The following is a 12739-nucleotide window of genomic DNA, read 5'->3' as shown; positions in this document are numbered from 1 at the left end:
AAAAAAACGATCCTCTTAAACTGCCCCAGACAATACTAAGTACATTAAAGACAAGGAAGGGAGGATGAAGGGCAGGGAGAAGAGTAGAGACGGGGTAAGGGAGGAAGCAAGGGTGAGCCTGACACTGACAGACAAAAAGAGACATGCACTGAGCATCAGGGAGCAGCAGAGAGGATAATGGAACGGGGCGCAGGGTTGTATGCCACCAGTGTTGGCTTTGTGCGCACCACGCTGAAGAACCATGCATACCTGCTAAACCTCTCTTAAGAAAACCAGCATTCATCTCTTTGGAGTGGAAGGCTATTTCAATATTTTAAGCTGAGTGAAGATAAAATGAGAGAGCTTTTGCCAAGGGGAGGCTGAGGCAGCCATTTCCTGGAGAAGAGGGACAAAGGCATGTTTGAAACCTGCTGCTCTGAAGAAGACTTGCAAAAGTAAGACAGCTCCCCTCAGGCAAGTCTGAATACCCTGCTACATAGTCTCTACCCTGGAGAATATGCTCCTTTGTGAATAATGTAGCCAGTCAAGTAAGAATTCATAATACAACATCACTACCAGTAATCTTCAGTCGCTACTCCTGTCTTATCAATACATCAAGTCAGGTTCTCTATGAAGGGTGGGTCCAATCATCAGGTACATGTTCCCTGTCCAGTCTCTTTAGTCTCCTTCACTCAGAATGGTTTTTCAGATTTCCCTAGGCTCCTGTAACTTTGGTTCTTTGACTACTGCATATGGATTTTATGCAAATGTTCCTCAGTTTGAATTTGACTGATGTTCCCTCCTGACTGGATGTAGGTCATTCATCTTGGGGGAGAGGACCACAGTGGCACTATAGTGTCCTTGTTATGTCTGCAAAGGGAGTGAGTGGTTTCAGTGTGACCCATTCCTTACGGGGGTTATTCATTCTGACCATACCCTTAAGATGGTGTTAGTAGAGATGTTTCAGTATGAAATCACTACTTTTTTCTGTGAAGTTTGTAAGAATTTGGGGGATGGAGGTGTTCTGAAACTGTGCACATTTTGGGTTACTAATTAAATTTTCACTGACTAGCTTCCCTGCTTGCAGATGCTCTGGGTTGAAATAACTATTTCTGTACTAGTAACTGAATGATGGTTCTTATTTGTGAATTGGAAATTTACTGTAAGAAAAACTTTCTCTCCTCTCCTCTCCTCTCCTCTCCTCTCCTCTCCTCTCCTTTCCTCTCCTCTCCTCTCCTCTCCTCTCCTTTTTTCTCTACTCTTCTTTTCTTTTCTTTTTTTTCTTTTCTTTTCTCTTCTTTTCTTGTTTTCTGTCCTCATGCACACTAGCATGGGCCTGCATGCCTATTTTACTCAGTGACTACAATGTATTATTATCATGGTTATAATCTACTGTTATCCCAACCCGCTAATGTCATTGCTTATTTTGATAGGATTGTCTATGATTTGATTGGTGGATACCTTTTTGAGTCACTTTTTTTTTTTTTTTTTTGGTCTTTTGACTCTGTACCACTTAAGCTGCGAGTCTTTAGGGTGACGCTCTGCTGAGTTTAGTAGATTAGGGGTTCTTTACAAAGTCTGAGGACCTATGCTACCAGCTCCTTAGCTTCCTTCATTCCTAGTTGTATCTCCTTGAGGGAGTGGTCCTTCTGTTGCAGGCTTAAAATAGAGGTAATTACTGCCTACAACCATCTGGAGCGGCTGTTGTGAAATTCAGTCTGAGGGAAGTGGAGATTAGAATATACTTAATTCTCATTCCTAGAAACTTCTAGAATTGTTGCATGCACTGATGTTTCATGGTGGCTTAGTCGGTTGAGGAGGTATGATTTGGACCATCGGTGTACTTATTGTGTTAGTAGCCTGAGTTTATTTCCATCCAGTGAGTGTGTTCTTCAGTGGCTCCTTCAAGTCCTGGTGTCTGGGGCAGTGAATGGCCGGAATGTTTTCTGCAGAAGTGCCTGGAAGGTGCAGAGCTCAACACAGCCAAGTCATTTCCTGGGAGGGTGAATCCCAATCCCCCTGGCTCTGGAGAGACTGATATCTGCTTAACTTTCCTCCCTTGCAAAGCGTCATCGGCAGCTGGCTCTGAGCCTGACAAACAGATAAAGGAAGGTGTGGGAAGGCACAGGACTCCCAACCGTGTCAAGGAAGTATGCAGAGGCAAGAATTCAGTCAGGAATGTCCCCTGTGGCTTCCCAGGTGCAGGTGGCAGGTAGACGGAAGAAGGACACTCAGTGTCAAACTCTGCAATCTGGCTTTCCCCATCTTGATTTTTCAAGCCTTGAAGCAGTTTATGGCTGCAGTGCCTGGCCTAGTGCACCCTGCGGCACCCTCACCTCTTCCCTCTCTCACAGCTAATGCCTTGGCTCCTTTTGCTCTCAGAGCCCCAGCTTTGCCTACCTACTGGCCTTACCTGCTCACTGTCCTTCATGTGCAAGCTTCCCCCGGACCTGCCCAACCCAAGACTTAAAAGGTAAGCTTGAAATTAATGAAAACGTGAACTAAATTCATCAAAAGGACGCATGATGTGAATCTTACTGATGAAGAAAAAACAAACAACTTATTTCCTTAGAAAATAATCCATGGTTAGCTGTTCCTAGATTTCTATGATGATTATTGAAAACATTGTAGAAAAAAATTAGAAGCAAACAATTCACATGCAACTACATTCAGGAACAATATTTCTAAAAACAAAAATAAAAAACAAAAACAAAAAAAAAACCCATGAAAATGTTAAGAATAAAAATCTGGGCATGTCAGCCCTCAGGAGGCAGAGGTAGGTGGATCTCTGAGTTTGAGGCTAGCCCAATCTACAAAGGGAGTTCCATGACAGCAAGAGCTACACAGAGAAAAACAACAACAACAACAAAACCCAAAACCCCCAAATCAAGCAAACAGAAAAGATATTGGGTGTGAGCGTGCATCTTGAGGTGTTTAAAATGACATAGCAGCTGGCAAGCTGGCTCAGTAGCTGAAAGAGACTGCCGCCCACTCTAAGGACATGAGTGCAATCCCCAGCACCCACATGATAGATGAGAGAACTGACTCACAGTATCCTCTGACCTCTACACAATATACTAAATTAATGTGATTTTTTTAAATTATCAAAACAACACAGAGGGCTGGAGAGTTGGCTCAGTGGTTAAGAGTACTGGCTGCTTTTCCAGAGGACAAGGGTTCAATTACTGGCACCCACATGGCAGCTCATAACTGTCTATAACTCCAGTTCCAGGGACTCTGGCACCTTCATAGATGTGCATGCAAGCAAAACACCAATGCATATAAAATAAAATATATCTTAAAAAAAAAGAAAAGAAAACCATTAAAAAATTTTTAAGAGGGGGTGAAGGGGCTGGAGAAATGGTGGCTCAGCATGTCCTACATGCTAAGAGCATTTGTTGTTCTTCCAGAGTACCAAGATTCAATTCCCAGCACCCACATGACAGCTTATTACCATATATATAACTCCAGTTCCAGAGGACCCTATGTCCTCTTCTGATCTCTTTGGGCACTAGGAGTGTGCATGAGGCATAAACACACATGCAGAGAAAACACCCCTACCCATAAACAAATAAACAAACAAAACAGAAACAAAAGCCCCGGCATGGAACCTGACTTGGGGGTACACATTTACAACTCTATTAGTCAAGCAAGGGGTTGAAGCACGGAGATGTCAAGTTTCAGTCCAACCTGGACAACATAGTTATTTCAAAGTCAGGCTGGGCTATGGAATAAAGCCCTTCTTCAAAATAAGATGAAAAGCACAAAACGAAAAGATGCACATTGTGGGTTTCTCCACTCAGGCTTTCAAGTGATTTCATGAACCCAGCTATACGTGCATGGTTAAGTTCATATCCCATAGGGCAAAACTAAAGAGGCCAGATATCACAGTTCTGCAGAGAAGTAAGAGCTTTGTACTGAACTGAAGCTGGAGGTTCAGTCCCTCAATGGTCCCCTGTACAAAGAATCAATTACCAAACAAGCAAACAAAATCCCCTGGCTCTCATACTCCTCTAGACCCACCCTGCCCCCGACCCACAGGATGGGCAGACCTCAGGATCTCTCTCCACCCTAGGTCTGAGGCCGTGCACCTCCCTGAGCTTGGATTCCAGGTGTTATTTATTTAGAACGTTACTTTCTACACAGTCCATAATCAAGGACTCGGCCTCTCTCATGCCTGGTGTCTCCTCTGAGAGGAAGCAGGCCAGTCAGGTTTTGTGAGTTAGCATCCCCCACCCGGTCAAAAACCGTAATTGAGGCCCTGCCCTGGGGACCAGCTAGAGAGAAAGGCAGGCTTCCTTCCCAGTCCATTAGTGTGCCGGTCAGTAGCCTCTACCTTTGAGAATTCTATCCAAGAGAGAACAGGAGGAAAAGGTATTTTGGTGAGGCGGGGTGTTAATTTTCCAGGGTTACTCAAACAAATTACTATGATCCAGGCAGCTCAGCCCAACAGAACTTTATTCTGAAACAGTTCCACAATCCAGAAGTCTGAAGCTAATTGTTCGTAGGGTCACAGATTCTCTCCAAGGTCTGCCACAGAGAACCCTCTTTTGAGTCTTGGAGTTCTGCTGGCTGTAGAGTCGCTTGGTCTCATGACAGAATTATTCCATCCTCGCCTCTGACATCAGTTTTTCTCTTCTAAGAGCACTGGTCACTGGGGCTAGGCTGCATCCTATCCAGGATGATCTCATTAGGACAGCTTTTTAACTTAATTACATGTGCAAGTACCATTTTCAAATAAAAGCCTACTTGTATGTCCTTGGACATATCTTTCTTAGAGGCTACCATTTAATCCACAACACATGGCATGATTGGGCCCCTTGGCCTTCCCCTGAGTTCTAGAGGGCCCTGGTGATAGTGGTTACAGGGGGACCCAATTGACAGTGTCAGCAAGAGGAGTGGAGGCTTCAAGGAGATGTAGGAAGAGTCTACATGACCCTGCTGACTTCCACTCAGCCTAGAATCTGTAACTCCACAAGTTAGTGAGGGCCGCTCTGGACATCCACATTTCTCTTCTTTCCAGAGATGAAGATGGATTGGTACATTAGGTTTGGCTCTGCTGTAGGGAGAAGTAGGTCTCTAAATCCCCAGGTTTATAATACTGAGAAGGCTTTCTCGCCTGAGGCCCTACCGGTTGACTACACCCTGGCTCTAGGTCACCTTCACCGTATGGCCTGGCTGATGGAGAGGTGGATCTGGGGATAGGGCTGACCTGGAGGCAGGAAGAAGGGCTCTATCTTAGGTTTTCCATTGCTGGGAAAACACCATGACCAAAAGCAACCTGAGGAGGAAAGTGTTTATTTCCCTTTACAATTTATAATCGATCGCTGAAAGAAGTCAGGGCAGGAACCTGGAGGCAGGAGCTGGTGCAGAGGCCAGGGAGGAGTGCTGCTTACTGGTTTGTTCTGTTTGCTTCTATACACACCTCAGGACCTCTGCCACAGTGGGATGACCTTTCCACATCAATCAGAAAATGTCCCATAGGCCTTGTGTCAAGTTATCAAAACGAGCTAACAAACAAGCACATACTCTCAATATGGCCTGCACAGGGACTGTGGGGAGATGGCCTGCTGAGATGTTGTCTGGCTCCCCTTGCTGCTTGCTCTCCCAGATGTGTTGGGCGAGGTTCCAGTCCTGTGCTGTCTGCATGTTTTGACTGTACCCCTGGCTTACTCCTTGTTTGCTCTAGTCCCATGGAACGTGTCTCCTAGGAAGGAAAACAACTGAGTTATAGTTCCGTGCTGCCTATCTGCAGGGCTGCTTTTGGGGGGGTGGGAGGAGGTAGTGGTGGTGCTGTTTTCCAAACAACGCCTCAAATGGATACCTAAATCAATCATTTTCACAGCATCCTCCATCGACTTACAGAGGCTTTTAGGCGTAGTCAAGGCCTTTCCTCAGTTGCTTGAAGCCAATTAAGTCTAAAGGACCCTGGAGAGAGGCCAGTTCAGTTTCTTTTCCTCTACAAAGAGGACCCTGTGAAGTCTCTACATTGTAAGGAAAATGACATGGGTTGTGTGTCTGGTGCACATGTACCTTTCTGGAGCTAGGTACCCACTTCTCATGTCAGAGTCCCAAAGGCTTTATAAACTCCAGAAGATTAAGGACCAGAGTGTCTAACCTAATCTCTTCATTTAACTGTTGACACCAGCACTGAGGTATGGTTCCTCGTGCCAAACGGATTGATCTTATTTAATACAACTCCATCCAAAGCTTTGTCCCTGAATCTTTCTCTCAGTAAGCTAATTTCTCTACCGTTACAATCTACTCTAGGAGAGAAGAGGATGCTTGGGCAAGTTACACGGCCTTTTAAAGCCACAGGGGTATCGTTTGGTGCATTCCTGCCCCGGCAATTATTACCTTCTGAGAGCCTGCTGAGCTGCCTCCTGCTTTCCCTTTGGTCTCCGTGGGGACTCGTTATGTTTCCAGCAGGCAAGTATGAAATCGTATAGTGCTGGCTTACCAGAAGGGTTTGCTACGGGAATTTCACAGACAGAACTGCTTCTCTGAAAGGAATTTACATCCCGTGCAGCAGAATAGGGAATGGTTGTGGCAGATGATGGTAATAGGAATTGTATTAATATTACATGCCTGCTAGGCAGAGAACCAATGGGTTCTAATAGCACAGATCTATATCAGCACCCCCACCACATGAAGTCTGGTTGGGGGGGAGGGCAGTGGTATTTCCTCTTTACAGATTAGGAAAACACAGGCTCAGCATTTTCCTATCCTCCAGAGCAGGAATCCTTTATTGTTATTATCATTGTTATTATTATGATTATTCCATGTGCACTGGTGTTTTGCCTACACGTATTTCTGTGTGAGCGTGTGAGTTACAGACAGTTGTGAGCTGCTATGTGTAGGCTGGGAGTTGAACCCTGGTCCTCTGGAAGACCAGCCGGTGCTCTTAACCACTGAGCCATCTCTCCCGTCCCCAGAGCAGGAATTCTTAACAAGATCCCTAAGGCTTCAGGTGTCAGGATTCCTGAGGAGATCTGCTAAGGCAGGTAGGTCATTGATTTGGGTGCAGGGTGAGTGTGACTTTCCTCTACAGAGTTCTGTGACTGTCAAAGATTCTGAGCCACTATGGTGGTGCTCCTATTCTTGTAATTAGTAATACTAGTTAGTAAGTGTTAAGGTTTGGATATGAATCTCCCGGCCCCCATGGCTTATGTGTGGAAAGCTTGCTACCCAGCCTGGTGGGCTTAGTCATTTGAGAATTTATTGAATCCTGAGGCCTTTGACTAACAAGTGGACTAATCCATACTTGATGGATTCATACTATGATGGCATTATTGGGAGGTACAGCCTCATTGGAGGAAGCACGTGCCCTGGAAAGAGATACCATTGCCCTAACTGGAAGAGTTTCCATTTGCTCCCTTATGCCCATCATGTGAGCAGCCTTTCCTTCCCTGTGCCTTCCAACCATGATGCTTCTGCCTTGGCATGAGCTTAAAGCCATGTAGTCAGCTGACCATCGTCTGAAATCCCTGAAACCAAACCAAACAACCCAACAAAAATAAGATGAAAACTTTCCTCCTTATAAGTCGTTTCTGTCCTGCATCTTACCATAGTGTTGAAACAGCTAACACAGCAAGTGGGTCCCTGTTGATGTTCAAGCCTACATTTTGATGTGTTTTCTCAGATTGCCAACCTTTATGATACTAGGCAAAATCAGATGCAAGAACAATTTTTGGAAAAAAATAACCTGTTCACATGTTTCCTTACCTATCTCTGTTCTGGAAAGTTGAAAGTCATGCTTCATCTCAAATACTCCTCCCCACTCCCATGTACAGCAGAGTCACTGTAATGCAGAATGGGAAGAAACCGCTAAAGTTTTCCAGCTACACAGAGAGAGAAACTGAGGCCCAGAGAGTGGCTCGTGTCCAGATGCTAAGCCAGTGACCGAGTCCTGCCTAGGGCTGTTCCTTATTAGGGACTCAACTCCGACTATGGTTGGAACCTCTTGCCAATATTTCTCAACAAATGGCAGTACAATGTGACTCATTTTTGACATTATGCAAATGAAGGAAACAAGACTGAGTGCCCTTCTGTCCAGAGAGCAGGAAATGAAGGCTGTCTGGGGCCGCATGTTCCCAGAGACATACAGTGTCACCAATGGGGTCTGGAAGAACCAGGCCTTTGTTCACAGTTCACTGAGTTCCTCTCCTCAGCCATGACTAGCAGGATTGGCACCCAACCCATTCTTCCAGAATCAGCCAGAGGACACTTAGGTTGTCCTCTGGCACCAGAGACTCCCCCCACTCCAACTCTGTCCCCACTGAAGGGCAGCATTAGCGCTCTCTGGAATAGATGTTTCAAACCAATTGGTTCCTCCCTCCCATAGGAAGCAAAGACATTTGCCACAACGGAGCTCATATTTTTGCTCAGAGAAGTGCTGAGTTGAAGCTGTTAGAGTTTATTGGCTTTTATATTTTAGCTCCACCCCTCCCCTGCCCCACAGGATAACAGCAGTTCCTGTGAGGGACAGTCTTGTGCTCACCTCAAGCAGAGATAGGTTATGGAGAAAACAGTGTTTTTCATCAGAGTTAACTATGGTGAGACAGCCCAGAAATGAAAGAGTTTATAAGAATGATGGAGTTTTCCAGAGACTAGGCAAGCTGGAGGAGCTATCAGAGAGCAAGAGACACATGAGGAAACCCTGGCCCAGAGAGAAGCAAAGGCTGGGAGGCCACAGAACCAGATGGCTGCAGCTGGACCAGAGAGACTGAAAATTGGGCATTAGTGCTGAGCTGGCACACACTGTGCCAAACACCTGTCTTTCTAGACGACTTCATACTCCTGATACAGACCACAAGCTTGTTTTCAAGAGGTGCTATTGGTTAATGTTGAGACCCACCAAGAAAAAAAAATGCCAAAAACTGGGGGCTGGAGAGAGGGCTTAGTACTTGAAAGCTCATACTGCTCTTGCAGAGGGCCTGAGTTTGGTTCCCAGCACCCACAGAGGCAGCTCATAACCATCTATAGCTCCCGCTTCGGGGGAGCTGATGCCTTGGCCTGGTACACCAGCACTCGGGTGCACATATATACACGCATTCAGGCATGCACGTGCATAATTTAAAATAAAAAATAAAGTTAAAAACATTTTTAAGGGTTGAGGGATAAAAGAGGTTGAATAGCTTATCAGGAGCCTTTGAACACATTCTCCAGGGGCGGGGGACTGGGTGGGAAGGCCCCCTTTCCTTCCCTGTCCATCAGAATCTTCACTGTTCCTCTGCCTGAGTCAACCGGACATAGGCCAGCCAGCCTGGCACTCTGCGCTTCTCCTATGGCTTGACTGTAACCGGCTATCCAAGCAGAAGGGGCCACTTCTCTTGATCACCTGCCATCAGAGACTTTCAAGCCTTTCCTCGCCCCTCCCTTCCCGGCTCCAGCCCGGGTGTTGTGCAAGAGCCAGAGGAATTTGTGATAATGGAGCCACATGCCCAGGCTCAACCCAGGCCCAAGGAACTTGACCTGAAGCAGGAGGGTAAGCAAGAACACTCCTAGCTCCCAGGCCAAAAGGGTGGCCGTCAGCCACAAGGAAACTCCTAGTCCTTCTGAATGCTGCCAAGGAGGGGGAGGCTCACCTTCTTATTTATAGCATTGCGATTGCAGGGGGCGGGATGGGGGGAAGCTCGGATCCCTCTTGAGCTTGGCGCATGATTCATATCACCCCCCCCCCTCCCGAGCTGCTGGCCGAGGCAGGGCGTGCGCTCAGGCAGCCTCCGGCCAGCCGTACACTCGGGCCCGCTCGTTTATTTATGGTGCTTTATCAGGGGCTGTGCACCGCGGCGATAAAGTTTATGAAAAGAGGCGGCGTCTCCGGCGGCGGGCTGGGCCCCGGCGCTCCTTTCCCACACTGATTAGGATCAGCCGGGACTTTGGAAGCGGCAGTTAAGGATCAGGGTGCCGGGAGCTGGCTCGCCTTCCTGCCGCGCCCAGCCTGGCCGGCTGCTGGCCCGCGTGGGTGGGAGGTGCGCGCTGTGACCCGGCACGGGGCGGGCGCAGGGCAGCCTGAAAAATCCAGCGCCCAGATCCCAGCTGAAGCCGTTGAAAGGGGCTCAGGAGCCGTATCTCTTCTGAATGTGGCAATTCCGATCCCGTGGGTTTTTTTGTTTTATTTTTTTGTTTTGTTTTGTTTTGTTTTTTTTCCTTTTCCACTCTCCCGGTGCATTTGGGACCATCCCTTCCGAAGACTAGAGTCTCTGCAGTAAGAATACCTTTAATCGCTTGCAGTGATAAATTCAGGATTACTAGCTCCAGTCTGGGGCCTCTCAAAGTCGCAAAGGTTGGATTACAGAGTAACCGCAGCCTACGGTTATAAGGCTCCAAAAGCCGGCATCGAGGCTGGCGCTTGCCTTGGTCTTACTGACTTCCTTAATTTGTGGTGACCTCAGGGAGGTGACACTCCTAGCCAGAACATTTCACCAAGTGATATAAAATGACTCAGAAGGGCAGTGGCTGAACTTCAGTTGGACCTTAGAGACAGGAAGTGCGGCGCGGTGGTAGAGTCCTGGCTCAGGGTTTGATTTCCCTGTATTCCACACCACACACAAATAACCTGAATAAACAGAATCAGAGCCCACTCACTAAACGTCTGGATTTCCCTACCTTTGTAGTATTGAGAACGATGAGCAGGACGATTATCCTGCCTGAGAAGGTCACTGAGGTGCTATGGTCTTGAAAACGGGGTGGGAGGTGGGGGGTGGGGATGTCATGTGTCTTCATTGTGCCTGACTGGTTTAGAATCACCTTGGAGATAAGATGGCTGGGGCTTGTGAGGACGCTTCCAGGGAGGCTTAAGAGGGAAGACCCACCCTGAACTTGAGCAGCACCTTCCTATGGTCCGGGGGCCTGAACTGAATATGAAGAAGAAGCAAGCTAAAAACACTAGCGTTCATCTTTGTTCCTTAAGTGAGCCGCGAGGTGATCCTCCTCAGACTCCCATTGCGGTGACTTCCATGTTCCGATGACATCCCTCCAAAGCACGAGCCAGAGTGAACCTTGCTTCCTTAAGCTGCTTTTGCTAGGTATTGCATCACGGCACAGAGAAATAAATGTAACTAACACAAGTAGATGCTCGCTTTACACCGCGGTGGAAAGGTAGGCGTTTCAGACAGAACAAGCCCTTCGTAAAACTCACTCTCAGGGGCAAGCTATGTTCACCTTCTGCTTCTCTAAGGAGTGGGAGGGCAGAAGGCCAGCAACTCTGAATTCTGTGATGATGGGGTTACCTTCATCGACTACTTCCTTGATCTGGAGCGGTCTGCTTGCAGCTACTGAAATCCCGCCACCTCAGATGTCTAACAACCATCTGATCTCTCCCTCTGATCCTTCCCAGACTCAGTCTTTATCTCCCTAAAAATCAATCCTCATACCAAAAGCCTCCCTCATACCAAACATGCCTCTGCCTCAGGGCCCTTTGGAGTTGGGCTCCACGAGGCTGTATTACTAGACTGCCCTGGCAAAGTCCTCTCCTTCATACTTGCTTTGACCCAGGCCCAGCTTGCTATTGTACACACCAGAGGCGTTTGGTAATTGTGGTTGGTGAATACATAGGTATGTGTGTTGTGGGGGGAGGACATCTCATCTTACAGGTGTCTTATTTGTCCCTTCGTGGGTTTCAAGGCTAGGCAGGCTAAAAATGGTCACCTGTGTCCCTACCAGGGAAAGCCTAGACCACTATGCCAAGAGAACACAAAAGACTAGAACAGGCCTAGCAACCAGGCTGCCTGAGCCTAAGTAACCCAAGCTGTTAGCCAGCCCTTAAAATTCTCCAGACAAGAAGCAGGATTAGTCCCAGGGCCTGGACCTAGAGACGAGTCAACAAACGGAAGTCATGTTGCCCTAGTTATGGGGGAGAGCATTGTGAGGGCTGAGCGCCAGGCCAGTCATTGCACAATCCATTTTGAGCACAGCAAGCCAGTCCATGGAGCCAGGGCATGCTGGACATTTGATCCTACCAGGTACAGCATCAGCAAAAGGCACTTTCTAGGCCCGTTGCTTAGGGTTGTATCTGGTTCTTTGTTTTAATGTTTTTTAAAACTAGATTTTTTTTGAAGATTAATCGGAAGAGTAATATATAAATATACTTTCCAAAGTAGAATTAGGGGCTGGAGAGGTGGCTCAGCAGTTAAGAGCACTGGCTGCTCTTCCAGAGGATCGGGGATTAATTCTCAGTACCCACATGGTGGCTCATTATTGTCTGTAAATCTAGTTTCAGGGCATCTTGATGCTTTCTCTTGATTCCTGTGACTATCAGGCATGAACAAGGTGCACAGACAAACACGCAGACAAAAGATTCATAAAATAAAAAAGAGGAGTCCGTTTTGATTTAATAGGAGTCAAACTCAAAACAAAACAAAATAAAATAATCCAGTACTTGGGAGGCAGAGGCAGGCCTCATGATCACTATGAGTTCAAGGACAGTTTGGTTGGTCTACATTGTAGCAAGTTCTGGGTCAACCAGGACTACAGAGTGAGATCCTGTCTCAAACATTGAGCCAAAACGGTCATACAAAGAAAATTCTATGCCCAGTCATATACTGCTTAATTAATTATCTTCCTCCAAGGTACAAGTTCTCATCATTGAGAACCTCTTCAGAGCTTGGAATGAAGCTTAGTTGGTAGGCAACCCTAGGCTATGTGAGACACCTTTCTCTCTCCCTCCCGCCCTCTGTCCCTCTCCCCTCCCCCCTCTCTACCATAATACTTTCTTTTTTAAAAAGATTCAATATTTTTTATTTTTATGATGATCCTA

At 46.9% G+C, this 12739-nt stretch overlaps 1 long non-coding RNA gene across 1 annotated transcript; it reads right to left on the bottom strand.

Annotated features, from left to right (window-relative positions):
- Positions 1–5260: 5260 nt before the first annotated feature.
- On the bottom strand, positions 5261–10738 carry LOC116086371. Its single transcript, XR_004116892.1, has 3 exons — positions 10591–10738; positions 7705–7780; positions 5261–5686 (listed from the first exon to the last, which is right to left on the bottom strand). It is a non-coding gene; the product is annotated as an uncharacterized LOC116086371 (long non-coding RNA).
- Between the last annotated feature and the right edge of the window lie 2001 nt (positions 10739–12739).

The sequence above is a fragment of the Mastomys coucha genome, unplaced genomic scaffold (genome assembly GCF_008632895.1).
Source record: "Mastomys coucha isolate ucsf_1 unplaced genomic scaffold, UCSF_Mcou_1 pScaffold12, whole genome shotgun sequence".
Classification (NCBI taxonomy): Eukaryota; Metazoa; Chordata; class Mammalia; order Rodentia; family Muridae; genus Mastomys; species Mastomys coucha.
This window is presented reverse-complemented; position numbering and strand designations above follow the sequence as displayed.